The following is a 13,898-nucleotide window of genomic DNA, read 5'->3' on the forward strand; positions in this document are numbered from 1 at the left end:
TGAAGGAATGTTTACCATGTGCCAGGCTCTGTGCACAGTGCTTTGGATTCATAACTCATCCATTTCTCACAATATGAGGTGCATGTTGTATCCCCATTTTACTGACAAGAACACTGAGGTTCAGAAAAATTAAATTCAGAAAATAAATGAATCCAGAGTTTTAATCCAAGTCTATTTGATTCCAAACCTCTTAAATATTACATTGTACTTTCTCCACACATTAAAAAAAAAATCAATTACTAAAAAACAGGGAATGCTGTGTAAGGGGTCTACAATCAGAACCCTGAAAATGGAGTCATTAAATTCCCTTGGGGAAAGGAAATACCAGGGAAGGCTTCTAGGAAGAGGTGACATTTGAGATGAGCTTTGAAAGATGAATAAGAATGTAACAGAATGTAGGGTGGTCCCTTTGGCTCAAGGAGTGGGGCGCTGGCCCCATATACTGGAGGTGGTGGGTTCACACCCTGCCATGGCCAAAAACTGCAAAAAAATAAAAAAATAAATAAATAAAATTAAAAAAGAATGTAACAGAATGTAGCATATAACCTGAAAGATATTCAGGTTATATTCAGTAAATTTTTTTTTATTTTTTTTATTTTTAATTTCAACTTCCTTGTTCATTCTTCTTCGTTTGAAGTACTCTTTTTTGTCTTTCTCTGGCGATGTTCTTGATGTTAGTAGAGACGGGGTCTTACTCTGGCTCACTGCTGTTCATACTGGTCTCGAACCTCTGAGCTCAGGCAATGCACCCACCTCGGCCTCCCACAGCGCTGGGACTACAGGCGTGAGCCACCACACCCGGCCTCAGTAAATTTTTGTAATTAAATCAACTAATAAAGTTGATAATTAAAATTAAATAATTAAATATTCAGTAAATTTTTTAATTAAATCAACTAATAAAGATGTTAATTGAATTTTAGAATGAAATAACATAATGCGTAACATTTGCTTCATAATAATCTTTCACGGAAACAGAGAGTGAGGAGCAGGAAGAAGGTATAGATAAACCAAGACTTTCCACATGTTGGTAATTGTTGAAGATGGTAATGAATTCATGCCATTTATTATCCTATTTTTTCTATTTTCATATGCTTGAAAATGCCCATAATAAAAATTTTAAGAAAAATTTAAAAGATGCTGAATGTTAATTCTAACTGTAGCTTGACCTCTACTAAAGATATTTGAAAGCTAAAGGAAAGAATCTCGAAGACAAAGAAAGGAAGGAAGAGAGAAAGGGAGGGAGGAAAGGGAAGGAACAGATGAATGAAGGATGAAGCTCAAAAGAAGAAATTTTATCAAGAAAGCAATCTCATTTACAATAGGTGCAAAAAATAAAATATACAGGGATAAATTTAACTGTGGAGGCAAAAGTCCTCTACAGGGAAAATTACAACATACTGGTGAAAGAAATTGAAGAGCACACAAATGGAAAGACAACTCATGCTCATGGATCAGAAGAATCAGTATTATTAAAATGACTTCACTGCCCAAAGCCAACTAAGGATTCAGTGCAAATCAAAATCCCAATGACAATTTTCATAGAAACAGAAAAAAAAATCCTAAAATTCACAGGGAAACAAACAAATAAAAAGCCAAAGCAATCCTGAGCAAAAAGAACACAGCTGGAGGCATCACACAACCTGACTTCAAGATATATTGCAAGGCTACAGTAACCCAAGCACCATGGTACTGGTATAAACACACACACGTAGACCAATGGAACAGAATAGAGGACCTAAAAATAAAGCCGCATATTTACAGCCAACTGATTTTCAACAAAGGTGCAAAAAAATACACTAGGGAAAGGATACCCTCTTCAATACATGGTGCTGGGGCCAGATGTGGTGGCTCACACCTGAAATCCTAGCACTCCGGGAGGCCAAGCAGGTGCATTGCTTGAGCTCAGGAGTTCGAGGCCAGCCTGAGCAATAGTGAGACCCCATCTCTACTAAAAATAGAAAAAATAAGCTGGGTGTTGTGGTGGGCACCTGTAGTCCCAACTGCTCAAGAGGCTCAGGCAAGAGGATCACTTGAGCCCAAGAGTCTGAGGTTGCTGTGAGTTATGATGCCAACACATCACTCTACCCAGGGTGATGGAGTGAGATTCTGTCTCAAAAATAAAGAAATAGGCTCGGCACCTATAGCTCAGTGGCTAGGGCGCCAGCCACGTACACCAGAACTGGGGGTTCCAACCCAGACCAGGCCTGCTAAACAACAATGACAACTACAAGCAAAAAAAAAAAAAAAAAAAAAAAAAAATAGCCAGGCATTGTGGCAGGCGCCTGTAGTCACAACTACTTGGGAGGCTGAGGCAAGAGACTCACTTAAGAGCCTCTCACAAGAGACACTGACAAGAGACAACACTTAAGCCCAAGAGTTAAAGGTTGCTGTGAGCTGTGACACCATGGCACTCTACCGAGTGTGACATAGTGAGACTCTGTTTCAAAAAATAAAATACATACATAAATAGTGCTAGAAAAACTGAATGTCCATATGCAGCAGAATGAACTGGGACCCCTATCTATCACCATATACAAAAAGCAACTCAAAATGGATTACAGCCTTAAACAGAAGACCCCAAACACTACTAGAAGAAACTACTAGAAGAAAACACAGGGAAAATACTCCAGGATATTGGTCCAGGCGAAGGCTTTATGGCTGAGACACCAAAAGCATAGGCAACAAAAATAAAAATGGACAAATGGGATTATATTATACTAAAAATCTTCTACACAGCAAAAGAAGCAATTAACATAGTGAAGAGACAACCTGTTGAATGGGAGAAAATATTTGTAGATTATTCATTCAACAAAGAATATACAACAATTCCTTGTATATTCATCCAGAATATACAAGGAATTCAAACAACTCAACAGCAAAAAGAAAAAAGAAAACCAAACAATTCCATTAAAAAGCGTGTGTTCTAAAAGGAGAGTGAGGGGAGGGGAGGAGGAAGGGTATTTGGGGGGACCTCACCTAATGTGCATGATGCAATGGTACATTTCAAAACTATTAAGAAACGAGTATAATTGAGATGGATGTGTTACTTAGTTCAATGTAAGAATTTCACATTGTATATATCGAAGCAGTACCCTGATCCCCATAAATGCATCAATGTACAAAGTTATGATTTAATAAAAAATAAAAGTGTGTTCTCCCTCACACGTGGGGGCTAAAAAGAAAACAAAGTAAAGGATCTGAATACACATTTCTTAAAAGAAGACATGCAAATGGCCAACAGGTATATGAAAAAATGGTCAACATTACTAATCGTCAAGGACATGCATATAAAAACCAGGATGCGATATCATCTTACCCCAGTTAGAATGGCTATTATTAAAAGACAAAAAGTAACAGATGCTGGTGAGGATGCAGAGAAAAGGGAACTCTTATACACTATTAGTGGGAATGTAAATTAGTACAGCCATTATGGAAAACAGTATGGAGATTTCTCAAAAAATGAAGACTAGAACAACTGTACAATCCAGCAATCCCACTGCTGGGTATTTATCCAAAGGAAAATATATCAGGATATGTAGTATCAAGAACCTGCACATTTATTGCAGCACTATTCACATAGCAAAGATGGACTCGACCTAAGTGTCCATACTATTCAGTTATTTAAAAAAGAATGAAATCCTGTCATTTGCAGAAACATGAATGGAACTGAAGGACATTATGTTAAGTGAAACAAGCCAGACATAGAAGGACAAATATGTGTATTTCACTTACATATGGGAGCTAAAAACAAAACAGCACACATTGCTCTCCCGAGATAGAGAATAGAATGATAGATACCAAAGGCTGGAGCAAGTGTGAGTGTGTGGCAGGGGAGAAGAGGGGTTGGTCCATGGGTACGAACGTACAGTTATAGAAAAGGAGTAAGTTCTAATGTACAGTAGCAGAGGAGGGTGGTTATAGTTACAACAATGTATTGCATGTTTCAAAATAGTTAGAAGAAATATCTCCAATACATAGAAATGGTAGATAAACACTCAAGGCGATGAATATCCTAAATACCCTGACTTGATCCTTATATGCACGTAACAAAGTACCACACATACCCCATAAATACGTACAAATATTATGTCTCAATACAAAATAAAATAAAAAAGAAGAAATTATAATAATCTGGTATAGGTTAAAGAGCTTGAGTTCTGAAGTGGGACAGATACAAGTTGAAATCCCAGTTCTGTTTTTTCTTTGTGGTGTGAATGTCGTGAGTCCCTTGACCTCTTGGATCTTAATTTATCCATCTGTAAAATGAGGATGATAACTCTTCCTGAGTGTTCTGTAGAGGGAGGTGAGACGGTGCCTGGAAAGGACTTGGCACCGTGGCCGGCTCTAGGAGTGCCCACTGAATGGCATCTAACGACCCAACCCCATCTCATTGCAGGGTACTGCAATGCTTCCAGCCCAGACCACTCCCTCCGAAAGCATCTCAAAAATAAGAGGTCCAAAACCGAGCTCCTGAGTTCACCCCACTGAAAAATGGCCCCTTGTTCAACCTTCCCCTTGGCATATGGCACTCTGGTCCTTCCAGCTTCAGACTAACGACTTCAGCATTGACTTTGAGGTGTCTTTCTCTCTTTTTTTTTTATTGTTGGGGATTCATTGAGGGTACAATAAGCCAGGTTACACTGATTGCAATTGTTAGGTAAAGTCCCTCTTGCAATCATGTCTTGCCCCCATAAAGTGTGACACACACCAAGGCCCCACCCCCCTCCCTCCGTCCCTCTTTCTGCTGTGTCTTTCTCTTACACACCCAACACTGGATCCATCAAAAGATCCTATTAGGGCCAGGCTCATGGCTCACACCTGTAAGCCTAGCACTCTGGAAGGCTGAGGCGGGTGGATTGCTTGAGGTTAGGAGTTCTGGGCCAGCCTGAGCAAGAGGGAGACCCCGTCTCTAAAAAAATAATTGGGCTTTGTAGCAGGCACCTGTAGTCCCAGCTGCTGGAGAGGCTGAGGCAAGAGGATCACTTGAGCCTGAAAGTTCAAGGTTGCTGTGAGCTATGATAGCACAGCACTCTACCATGAATGACAAAGTGAGACTCTGTCTCAAAAAAAAAAAAAAAATCGGGCAGTGCCTGTGGCTCAGTAAGTAGGGCACCAGCCATATATACCGAGGGTGTAGGGTTGCAACCCTGCCCTGGCCAAACTGCAACAAAAAATAGCTGGGCGTTGTGGCAGGTGCCTATAGTCCCAGCTACTTGGGAGGCTGAGGCAAGAGAATCGTGTAAGTCCAAGAGTTTGAAGTTGCTGTGAGCTGTGACAACCCTGCACTCTACTGAGGGCGATATAGTGAGAGTCTGCCTCAGAAAAAAAAAAAATAGGAGAAGCCTGGGGTGGAGTTTGCGGAGGGGCCAGCACCAGCAGACATAGCGTCCCAGCCTGAGTCTACCACAGAGAACTGCTTCTGGGGGTGGGAGTCTTCAGAGAGGGTGTCTCAGGCACAGGAAAGGCTCAGAGCTGGAAAGTACAAGAAGATGGGTGTCCATCACTTGGGGAGCTCACTGGGCCCCTGAAGGAGGCTGGAGGAGAGAAGACGGAGCAGTGTTTTTCACTCTGATGAACCAGCCTGATTTTTAGGACACTCCCTGGAAAGCACAGGGACGGGTACAGGGCCAGGCTTGCTCCCATTCCCTCGCTGAATCCCTGTCCACGCCTCTCAGCGCACTGAGAGCCATCAAAATGAGTGATGGAAGGCTAATCACAGCCACTTGGGTCTGAGGCGGGACCTTGTCTCTCTCTGAGGGCCCTTCAGCAAAGACAAGTGCAGGACAAAAGCCGTCTCCTCCCCTCATTAGCATCATACAGAAAGCCTGCCAGCCGCCTCCCTGCCTGCACCCCGCAGCCCAGCAACTGGACCGGCCTGCCCAGCTTTGGCTGAGCCCCAACCCAGCAGATGTGGACCCTGAAGGGGCCAAGAAACACCCCCCTCCCCAATAAAACCACACCAGGCAACCACCAACTGTCCGGCCCGCCCGGCCCCGCCCACCTGTTGGCCTCTCGCTTTGAGGCCAGAAGCCGCTGCAGCCGCTGAAAAGCCAAAGGGAGCGGCAGAAGTATACAGTCCCTGACTGAAGACTTCTAGGGCGATAGAATCTGAGGATCTCAGAGATCTCAACGTTTACCTGTGGCCAGGGCGCCAGTGCGGAATTTTGCCATCACAGACCAGGACAAACCGAGCGTGTTGGCTTCTGCTTTAGACTGCTGCCCTAGAAAGTGCTGTCACCAAACAGTAGAGGGGGCACTCCTAGAGTGAGCGCGGTCAGTCAGGTAGCACAACACGGCTATATGGCCTCAGACCGTCCTGGGGGAGACTGGCAGGGGCTGGGGCTGGGAGTGCCTGTGTCTATTCAGGGGTAATGGAGGGGGGCGTGAGAGTGATGGGGAAGCCTGATAGCCCGTTGAACAAAGTGGCTCCTGGGGGATTACCGGGGGAGAGGGGCGGAGCGCTGAGAGAGCGAGCCTCCGCAGCCAGTGTGGGAACAGCCAGAGGGCAGAAGGCCCAGCCCCCCTGGAGATCCCGCAGAGCCTGGGACGCGGGAGCACCGTGGGTCCCAGGCTGCAGAGGGAGAGCTGGGAAGGGCTGAGGGCCGTGGGCTCCCAGGGCTCAGCTGGCTGGGCTGTCACCAAGCATGGGGTGGGAAAGGGTTTTCTGACCTGGTCCCGTAGCTCTACTGGGTCTCAGAAAGACAGGGGTCTTGGGGGACTTGGTCATGGGGTGGTAAGGGGGTGGGTGCTGGGCAGGGGCAGGTGATGTTATCTTTGGATCACCATCTGTATAACTACTGAGACTGAGTCTCTCCTGACTTATTGTTCCTCCTATAAATCAGAGAACTTATGAAATAACATATAGCTAAACCTGCCCTCACCACAGTGTAGGGGGGTGGGGTCCTCCTCTTATTTCCCCTGAGAGGAGTCCTGCCCTAATGACCTGAGACTCCTGGTGCTTATCTGTAGTGATTATGGCAATATTTGGGGGTTCACCTGCTACGAGGTCCAGGGGCTGGTTCCTCTAACAGCCAAGGATTGAATCCCAGTTAGACTTCTTTTGTAGCCACTTTACCTTGGGCAAATCAATTTCTCTGACCTCAGTATTTCATCCATAAAATGTATACTGGATTCTTGGGAGGGGTCAGTGGGATAGCAGATGTGAAAGCACAGCCCAGTAACATAAACTGCAGAGTGCAGGTGATGCTATATGTAGGTGACACACACCTTCTTTTTCAGCCTCCCAGGTCTGGGATCTGGAGGGCTCTTAGCCTCACTCTACCAAAACTTGTTATTCAAAGAGGATTTGCATAAAATCTCTTTACTCTGACACATCAGGAGCCTTGAAGACACATTTCCCTGGGGGACCAGGCATTGTAATAGGAATGAAGCAGGATGGTGAGATGGGTGAGTGGGTTGGGGGAGTACGCTGGGAAAAAGAAAGCTGATTGGGCAGTGCCTGTGGCTCAAGGAGTAGGGCGCCCGGCCCCATATACTAGGGGTGGTGGGTTCAAGCCCGGCCAGGCCAAAACTGCAAAAAAAAAAAGCTGATAAAAGCTTGGTTGAAGGGGGGGTCCTTCTGAACTCCCTGCCCTCAATTTCTAGAGTCATAGAACCATAGTATAGCTTCTCTCAAATATATGTTGCTGTCTGACTCTGGAAGCAAAAAACCAACCTTCCCCGCCTCTTGCCTTAGGTTCATTATGCCCTGCTACGGGTGGCTGTGGTTCTCTGCCTCCTCACTGCCTCTTTGTCTCCACTCTGGCCACCCAAAGGACCCCTAAAACACAGATCTGACCATCCTCCTGCCTGCTCACAACCCTCCGTGCTTCCCCACCACTCACACCTTATCAGCCACCCAACAGCTTCCAAAGCACATCCCACCCTTTCCCAGTGCTGCACCTCTGTCCAGGCTGTCCTTGCCACTCAGAATGTCATTCTTCTCTTCATACACCTGACAAATTTCTATTCATCCTTTGAGAACCAGCTGCTTCTGGGGAGCCTTCCATGCCTCCTAAGGTGAGTCAGACTCCTTCCCGGGTTGACCTCTAGGGCAGCACGTAACACAAGGCCGCAGCTACCCGACTGATCTGTGTCCCCAGCACTGCTGTGCCCAGCAAAGGAGATAATACAGTGACTTAACAGATTTGAGACGCTAAAGCTACGTCACAAGTATGGTAGCCACTAGCCACATGTGACCCTTTAAATTTAAGTGAATTGAAATTAAAGTTAATTTTGTTAAATGATAAAAATTCATTTACTCATTTACACTAGTCACGTGTCAAGTGTTCAAGACTACCTACTGATAGTGTCTGTGATATTGGACAAAACAGTTATCAGACATTCTCATCATCACAGACAGCTGGGCTGCATGGTGCTGACCTAATGGGCAGGGGTGATAGAGCACTGGGAGATCTAGGTTCCAGCTCCAGCTCAGCTCCTAGCACTTGCTGAGTTTAAACAAGCCCTTTGCCTCTCTGAGCCTCAGCTCCAGCTCAGCTCCTAGCACTTGCTGAGTTTAAACAAGCCCTTTGCCTCTCTGAGCCTCAGTTTCCTCATCTGTGCTGCCCATCCCTCATGCCATACAAGGCCAAGCACAAAAAGTGCTTGACAAGGACATTGGCTTGATTCTACGATCCCACAGCTTTGGATCAGGCCTGAGTGGACAAGGGAAGCAGCTGGACAGGTGGAGCCCTGCTGACTGGAGGCAAGAGACCCACCTGCCACCTCTAGGCTCTGGCAGCTCCAGAAAATGACTCAGAACCCAAAGCTTATCCAGCAAGCCTCCTAGGAAGGCAGGCCCCGCAGACAGCATGGCCAGAGTACCTGTCTCCATAGGATTAAACAGGCCTGTGTTGGCCTGAGAATCCCAAACTCATCCCTCCTGAACACAGAACAGAGAGAGGCCCCAATAGGGCGTGGGGGAGGAGGCAGCACAGGGGCTAGGAGGGCAGCATGGAGAGGAGAGTCAGAAACGCGCTATCAGCACTGCCCGTCCTCCCCACTTCCTCTCTTCGAACGGATCACATCCTGTTATTGTGTGGACGGAGAAGGCCAGAAGCCGGGAGGGAGGCAGAGCTCAGACCAAACCAGTGGGGAGAGGCAAAGAGAGAAAGGAGGAGCCAGAAGGAACAGGACAGCAGCCCAGCCTTGCCTGACTGACCCCAGCTGCCTGGGCAGGAGGATGGCACCCCAGGGGGAGGACCAGCATCCTGGGACAGCTTACATGGCCACTGAGAGAAGATGCTGGGGCTTGGGACAGAAAATAGCACCATGAAGCCTTCTGCAATTGCTTCTGCAGGCTCCTTCAATCCAGCAAATGTTTACCTGGGGCCTCTACTGCCAGAGCTGCATTTCAGGTGGACAATGGGCCTCTCTCTATCATAGCACTTGCCTCCAGGGTTGTAATACTTTGTATCCATTCCTCACACCCTCTTCTTCCAAGCCTGTGAGCCCCACCACCCCCCACAGGGATAGGCTGGAGCCTTGCTGGTTCCCCAGCATTGCTCAGCAGGGGGCAGGCCAGAGGAGATCCTGATACTGTGAATGACTCATGTCCCTGCATCCTCCTCTTCCCTCTTTCTCTCTTTTCTGCCATTCCCAAGTCAGCCCTTACTCCAATCTCATTTCCAGGAATAGTTAATGGCCACTTTCTATAACACATAAGCACCTTACATATACTATTTTGAAGTCCCATGACAGTCATGAAAGACAAGTGTTAATAACTTCATTTAACAGATGAAGAAACTGAAGCACAGAGATAATCTGGTATACAGATTGGACCCAAAGTCACACAGCTGGTACAATAAAGTAGCAGTGCTGGGACTCAAACCCAGGTGATTCTCACCCCAACGCCAGACTCCTTCCATGGCCCAGCTGCCTTTTCGGCTCACTCCCTCTTGTGCCACTCCCATCTTGAACTGATACTACATTGACCACCCTCACCATCCACTGGTCCTATCCTTGAGCCAGTCCTACTGGTGGAGGCCAGCTCTGCAGAGTTCACCCTGACTGCTCCTGGTCCTGACAGGTAGCTGGGGCAGGCTGAGCTCTGTCTCCCCCTATCGCCCAGACCTATCTGCTGTCAGAATACCAGCCACTTAGAGCCATTTCTTCTTTCTTTCCTGAGCAGTAGGGAGCACTAGCACTGGACTTAGACCTGAATCAAGTCCTAGGTGATTTGGTCAGGCCTCTTCCCCTCTAGGCCTCCTCCACACAATGAAGGGGATGCCCTGGGTACTTTTTTTTTTTTGAGTCAGAGTGTCACCATCACCCTGGGTAGAGTGCTATGGTGTCATAGGTCATAGCAATCTCAAACCCTTGGGCTTGAGCAATCCTCTTGCCTCAACCTCCTGAGTAGCTGGGACCATAAGTGCCTGCCACAATGCCTGGCTAGTTTTTCTATTTTTAGTAGAGACATGATCTCACTCTCGCTCATGCTGGTCTCAAACTCCTGAGATCTAGCAATCCACATACTTCACCCTCCCAGTGTCCCAGGATTACAGGCGTAAGCCACCATACCCAGCCTACCTGGGTGATTTTAATGACCACTAAGCCTCTGTTGCTGGACACTGTGTCCAGCACCATGGCCTGTGTCCCCAGTGGTACTTGCTTGGGTCACAAGGGAAAGAGGGCCAGGAGTGTGCTGGCTTCTGAGGAACAGTTAGATGTTTTGCAAATAGGGAAGGGGGGATGTGGGCAGCCATGAGGAGGCCAGGCTGCCCTGAGAAGACCAGATAAACAGTCCCTAATCTTCATTATTCTCCACCTCAGCCCGCCCAGCCCCAGCGTGATAGCAGCAACTCCAGCCAGTCCAAGGAACACCACACCCCATTCTCCCTCTCCCCCAGCAGCAAAAGTAGCACCTGGGCAGAGCTGTCCATGTGCCCCCCCACAAGCCCCAGACCCTGGTTTTAGACAAAGGACAGTGGAGCTGCTATCTTTGTAGGAATGACCTTGCCTCCCACTCATCTTCCATCTTCAATTCCATGCTGGCCTCACAACTGAGCAGGAGAGTCCACAGTCTTCATTCAGCAGATATTGAAAGGGACCTGTGCCAGGTCTATCAAAGGGAGCTTGAAGTGAAAAGATAAATCACATGTGGCCTCACCTGAAGGAGCTCATGCATCAGTGGGGAAGCAGACAAGCAGACAAATGTTATCACAAAGTGAAAAGGGCCACAGAAAAGGTGAGCCTGAGGGGGCACCCGGGAGCCAGCTGACACCATGGAGACAGCCTGGTTTCCTGAATGTGGAAGACAAGCCAACCAAATGAAAGGAAGGTGGGAACACAGGATACATAGACGGCCCTGGGGAAAAGGCAGCAAAAGGTGCAAAAACTGGAAGGTCATTAAAGAAAAGAATGCATTTTGGAACAGAAAGAAGGGCAGCACCTAGGAGCAAGGAGAACAAAAGAGTACTGGGATGAGCCTAGATAGATGGGCATGGCCATCTGAGGCAAAGCCCCAGGACGTGGCCCTTTCCTGCAGAAGAACTGCGCAGTCCTGGGAGGTAGAAGGTAGGGTGACGACCCTATCCCGTGGCCACTGTGGGATGTGAAGCCCTGGAGAGGCCTTTCTTCTCTGGGCCTCAGCCTCTCCATTTAGGGATGCGGACATGAGCTCAGATTGCTCTCAAAGGCCAGGCCAGCCTGGATATTCTGTAGCCTCATGGTGTCTGTCTTGGTGGTCACGGAGTCCATAGACTCTTTCTGACCTCTTCATGCGTAATACCTTATCCTTTCCTGGAAAAAGTCCTTCTGGTTCTCTCTCCCTGGAGCTCTTGTACCCTGGGATGGCCAGGCGCAAAGGTCCTTACAAGATCCCATGTACTTGGACCACCCAGCCTACAGAACTAGGCTCCCGTCCAGAAGGAGAGTTAAAGGACAGAAATTTAGCAAGTAACCTGGTGGATTAGAGATGCACCAAGAGAGAAGGTTGAAGAATGCACATCAACCCCGCTGAGGCAAGCTGCGACCACAAAGATACAAACAAAAGGTACAAAATCCATCACCAAGCAGATGGGTGTGCCTTCCCCCATGAGAACGGCTCGGAGTGCCCCACAAACAAACGAGCAGAGTTCAAAGGTCCTCCCAGTACACTCCACGGGAGAGACCCTCTAAAAACTGGACCTACCTCCCCTACTAGGGTGCCATGGCATTCTCCTACCAGGCATAAAACTATATAAAACTGTATATATTCTCTACCTGCAATTCTGAGCTTCCAGCATTCCCCTCCACTCTCACTCTGAGGTCTGAAGGCTTGTCCCCCAGAAGTCCAGATTCTTGGGTGATTTCTCGAGGGGTGTGGACAGGGCCTAGACTGCAGCTGATCAGTGCTGATTCTGCAGCATGGGAGTGAGGAGGGAACCACCCCGGAGCAGCGGTGCCATGAGGCGCACAGCAGCACCGTCTTTCAGCAACAATAGGGCTCACTCCCAGATATTCCAAAGCCACACCCCCTGTCTTCCTGGGCAACCAGAGGAGGCCAGGCATCTTCTCAGGTGGCAACCACCACAGAACAGATCTGGGATGGAAACGCAGGACCCGTGAGTCAAGGGTTTGCCTGAGGCAGTACTGGCCTGGGTGGAGTGCAGGGACTAGAAAATGTATGCAGAGCCAGTAATTCCCAGGGTGGGGCTGACCCAGGGGACCACTTTACTGAGCCTAAGATGCACCCAGCCCTCAGGGGGTCATCAGCCTATAGACAAAGGAAGGCAGGAGGCTAGAACTGACAGCTAACCGAATACAAACCTACAGGAGCAAAGACGGGGCCTGAGGTGCAGGCTCTGGGAACTCAAAACAGCTTCTCTTCTGCAGGGGAATTTAGCAGGGACAGAAACAAATTCCCGCAAAGTTGTTCTGCTCTGTTCTGTCAGTAACATCAATCAGGGGTGGGGCTGAAACTGAGTGAACACCCCCAAGCCTCCATCAAGCGCCCGAGGTTGTCAGGCCTCACCTTACCCTGCTGTATAGAGGCAGAGTGCAGCAGCCTGGCTGAGCAGATATAGATTTCATTGTGATTCAGGCAGGTGCAGATTCAGGCAGATACTCCAGGGGTATCTTTTCAATAGAGGCAACTGGGTCACAGCCCTGTGGGGATATCAGTGACTGGGTGTGACAGAGGTGCAAGGTGGAGAAGGAGGCATCAACTTCCCAACTAATCTATTTGCTGGGTGGGTCCTCCTGACTTCACGGAGCACTGGAGCAAGTCATATCTGAGTTGTCACCAGACCCCTGCGATCCAGTTGCCAGAAACCTTTTAAACTCTCCCACCTGAGACAGTTGCTGACTGAGACAATTGATTTGGACCTTTTTAACTGAGCCAATTGCCTGAGGACTATTCAAGTGGTGCCCTGAATGTGTGGTTGTAGGAAGGTTTAATTTTTCTTTTCCAATTGTTGCCTGTGGGGGTCGGGATGACTTAATTGCTGGTATTTCTCCACAGTTGAGACTTTAACCCAGAGTAACTGTTTCACTAGGGTCAAACAGAGACCAGCTGAAAACAAGACAGAACCACTTAGCCCCACCACACCAAACAGGTCCCTAGTTTCTCAGGCCATAGCACTGTCTGGGTCCTCGACAAAGCTCCTGGGGAAAAATCAAAAGGTGTAAAATAATCATGGGGCAGAATCAGCGGAAAAACTCTGGTAACATGAATAACCAGCATAGATCCCCCTCCCCGCAAGGAAAGATATGGCAGATGTAACTGAAGATCCCATTTATAAACAGCTGGTCGAGATGTCAGAAATCAAATTTAGAATTTGGATTGCAAACAAGATGAATAGAATGGAGGAAATTTTGGAATTGGAAATTCGAGGAGCAATTCAAAAGTTGGAATTAGAAATTCGAGGAGAAATTCAAAAGTTGGGATTAGAAATTCAAGGAGAAATTCAAAAGTT

The sequence above is a fragment of the Nycticebus coucang genome, chromosome 22 (genome assembly GCF_027406575.1).
Source record: "Nycticebus coucang isolate mNycCou1 chromosome 22, mNycCou1.pri, whole genome shotgun sequence".
NCBI classification, from domain to species: Eukaryota; Metazoa; Chordata; class Mammalia; order Primates; family Lorisidae; genus Nycticebus; species Nycticebus coucang.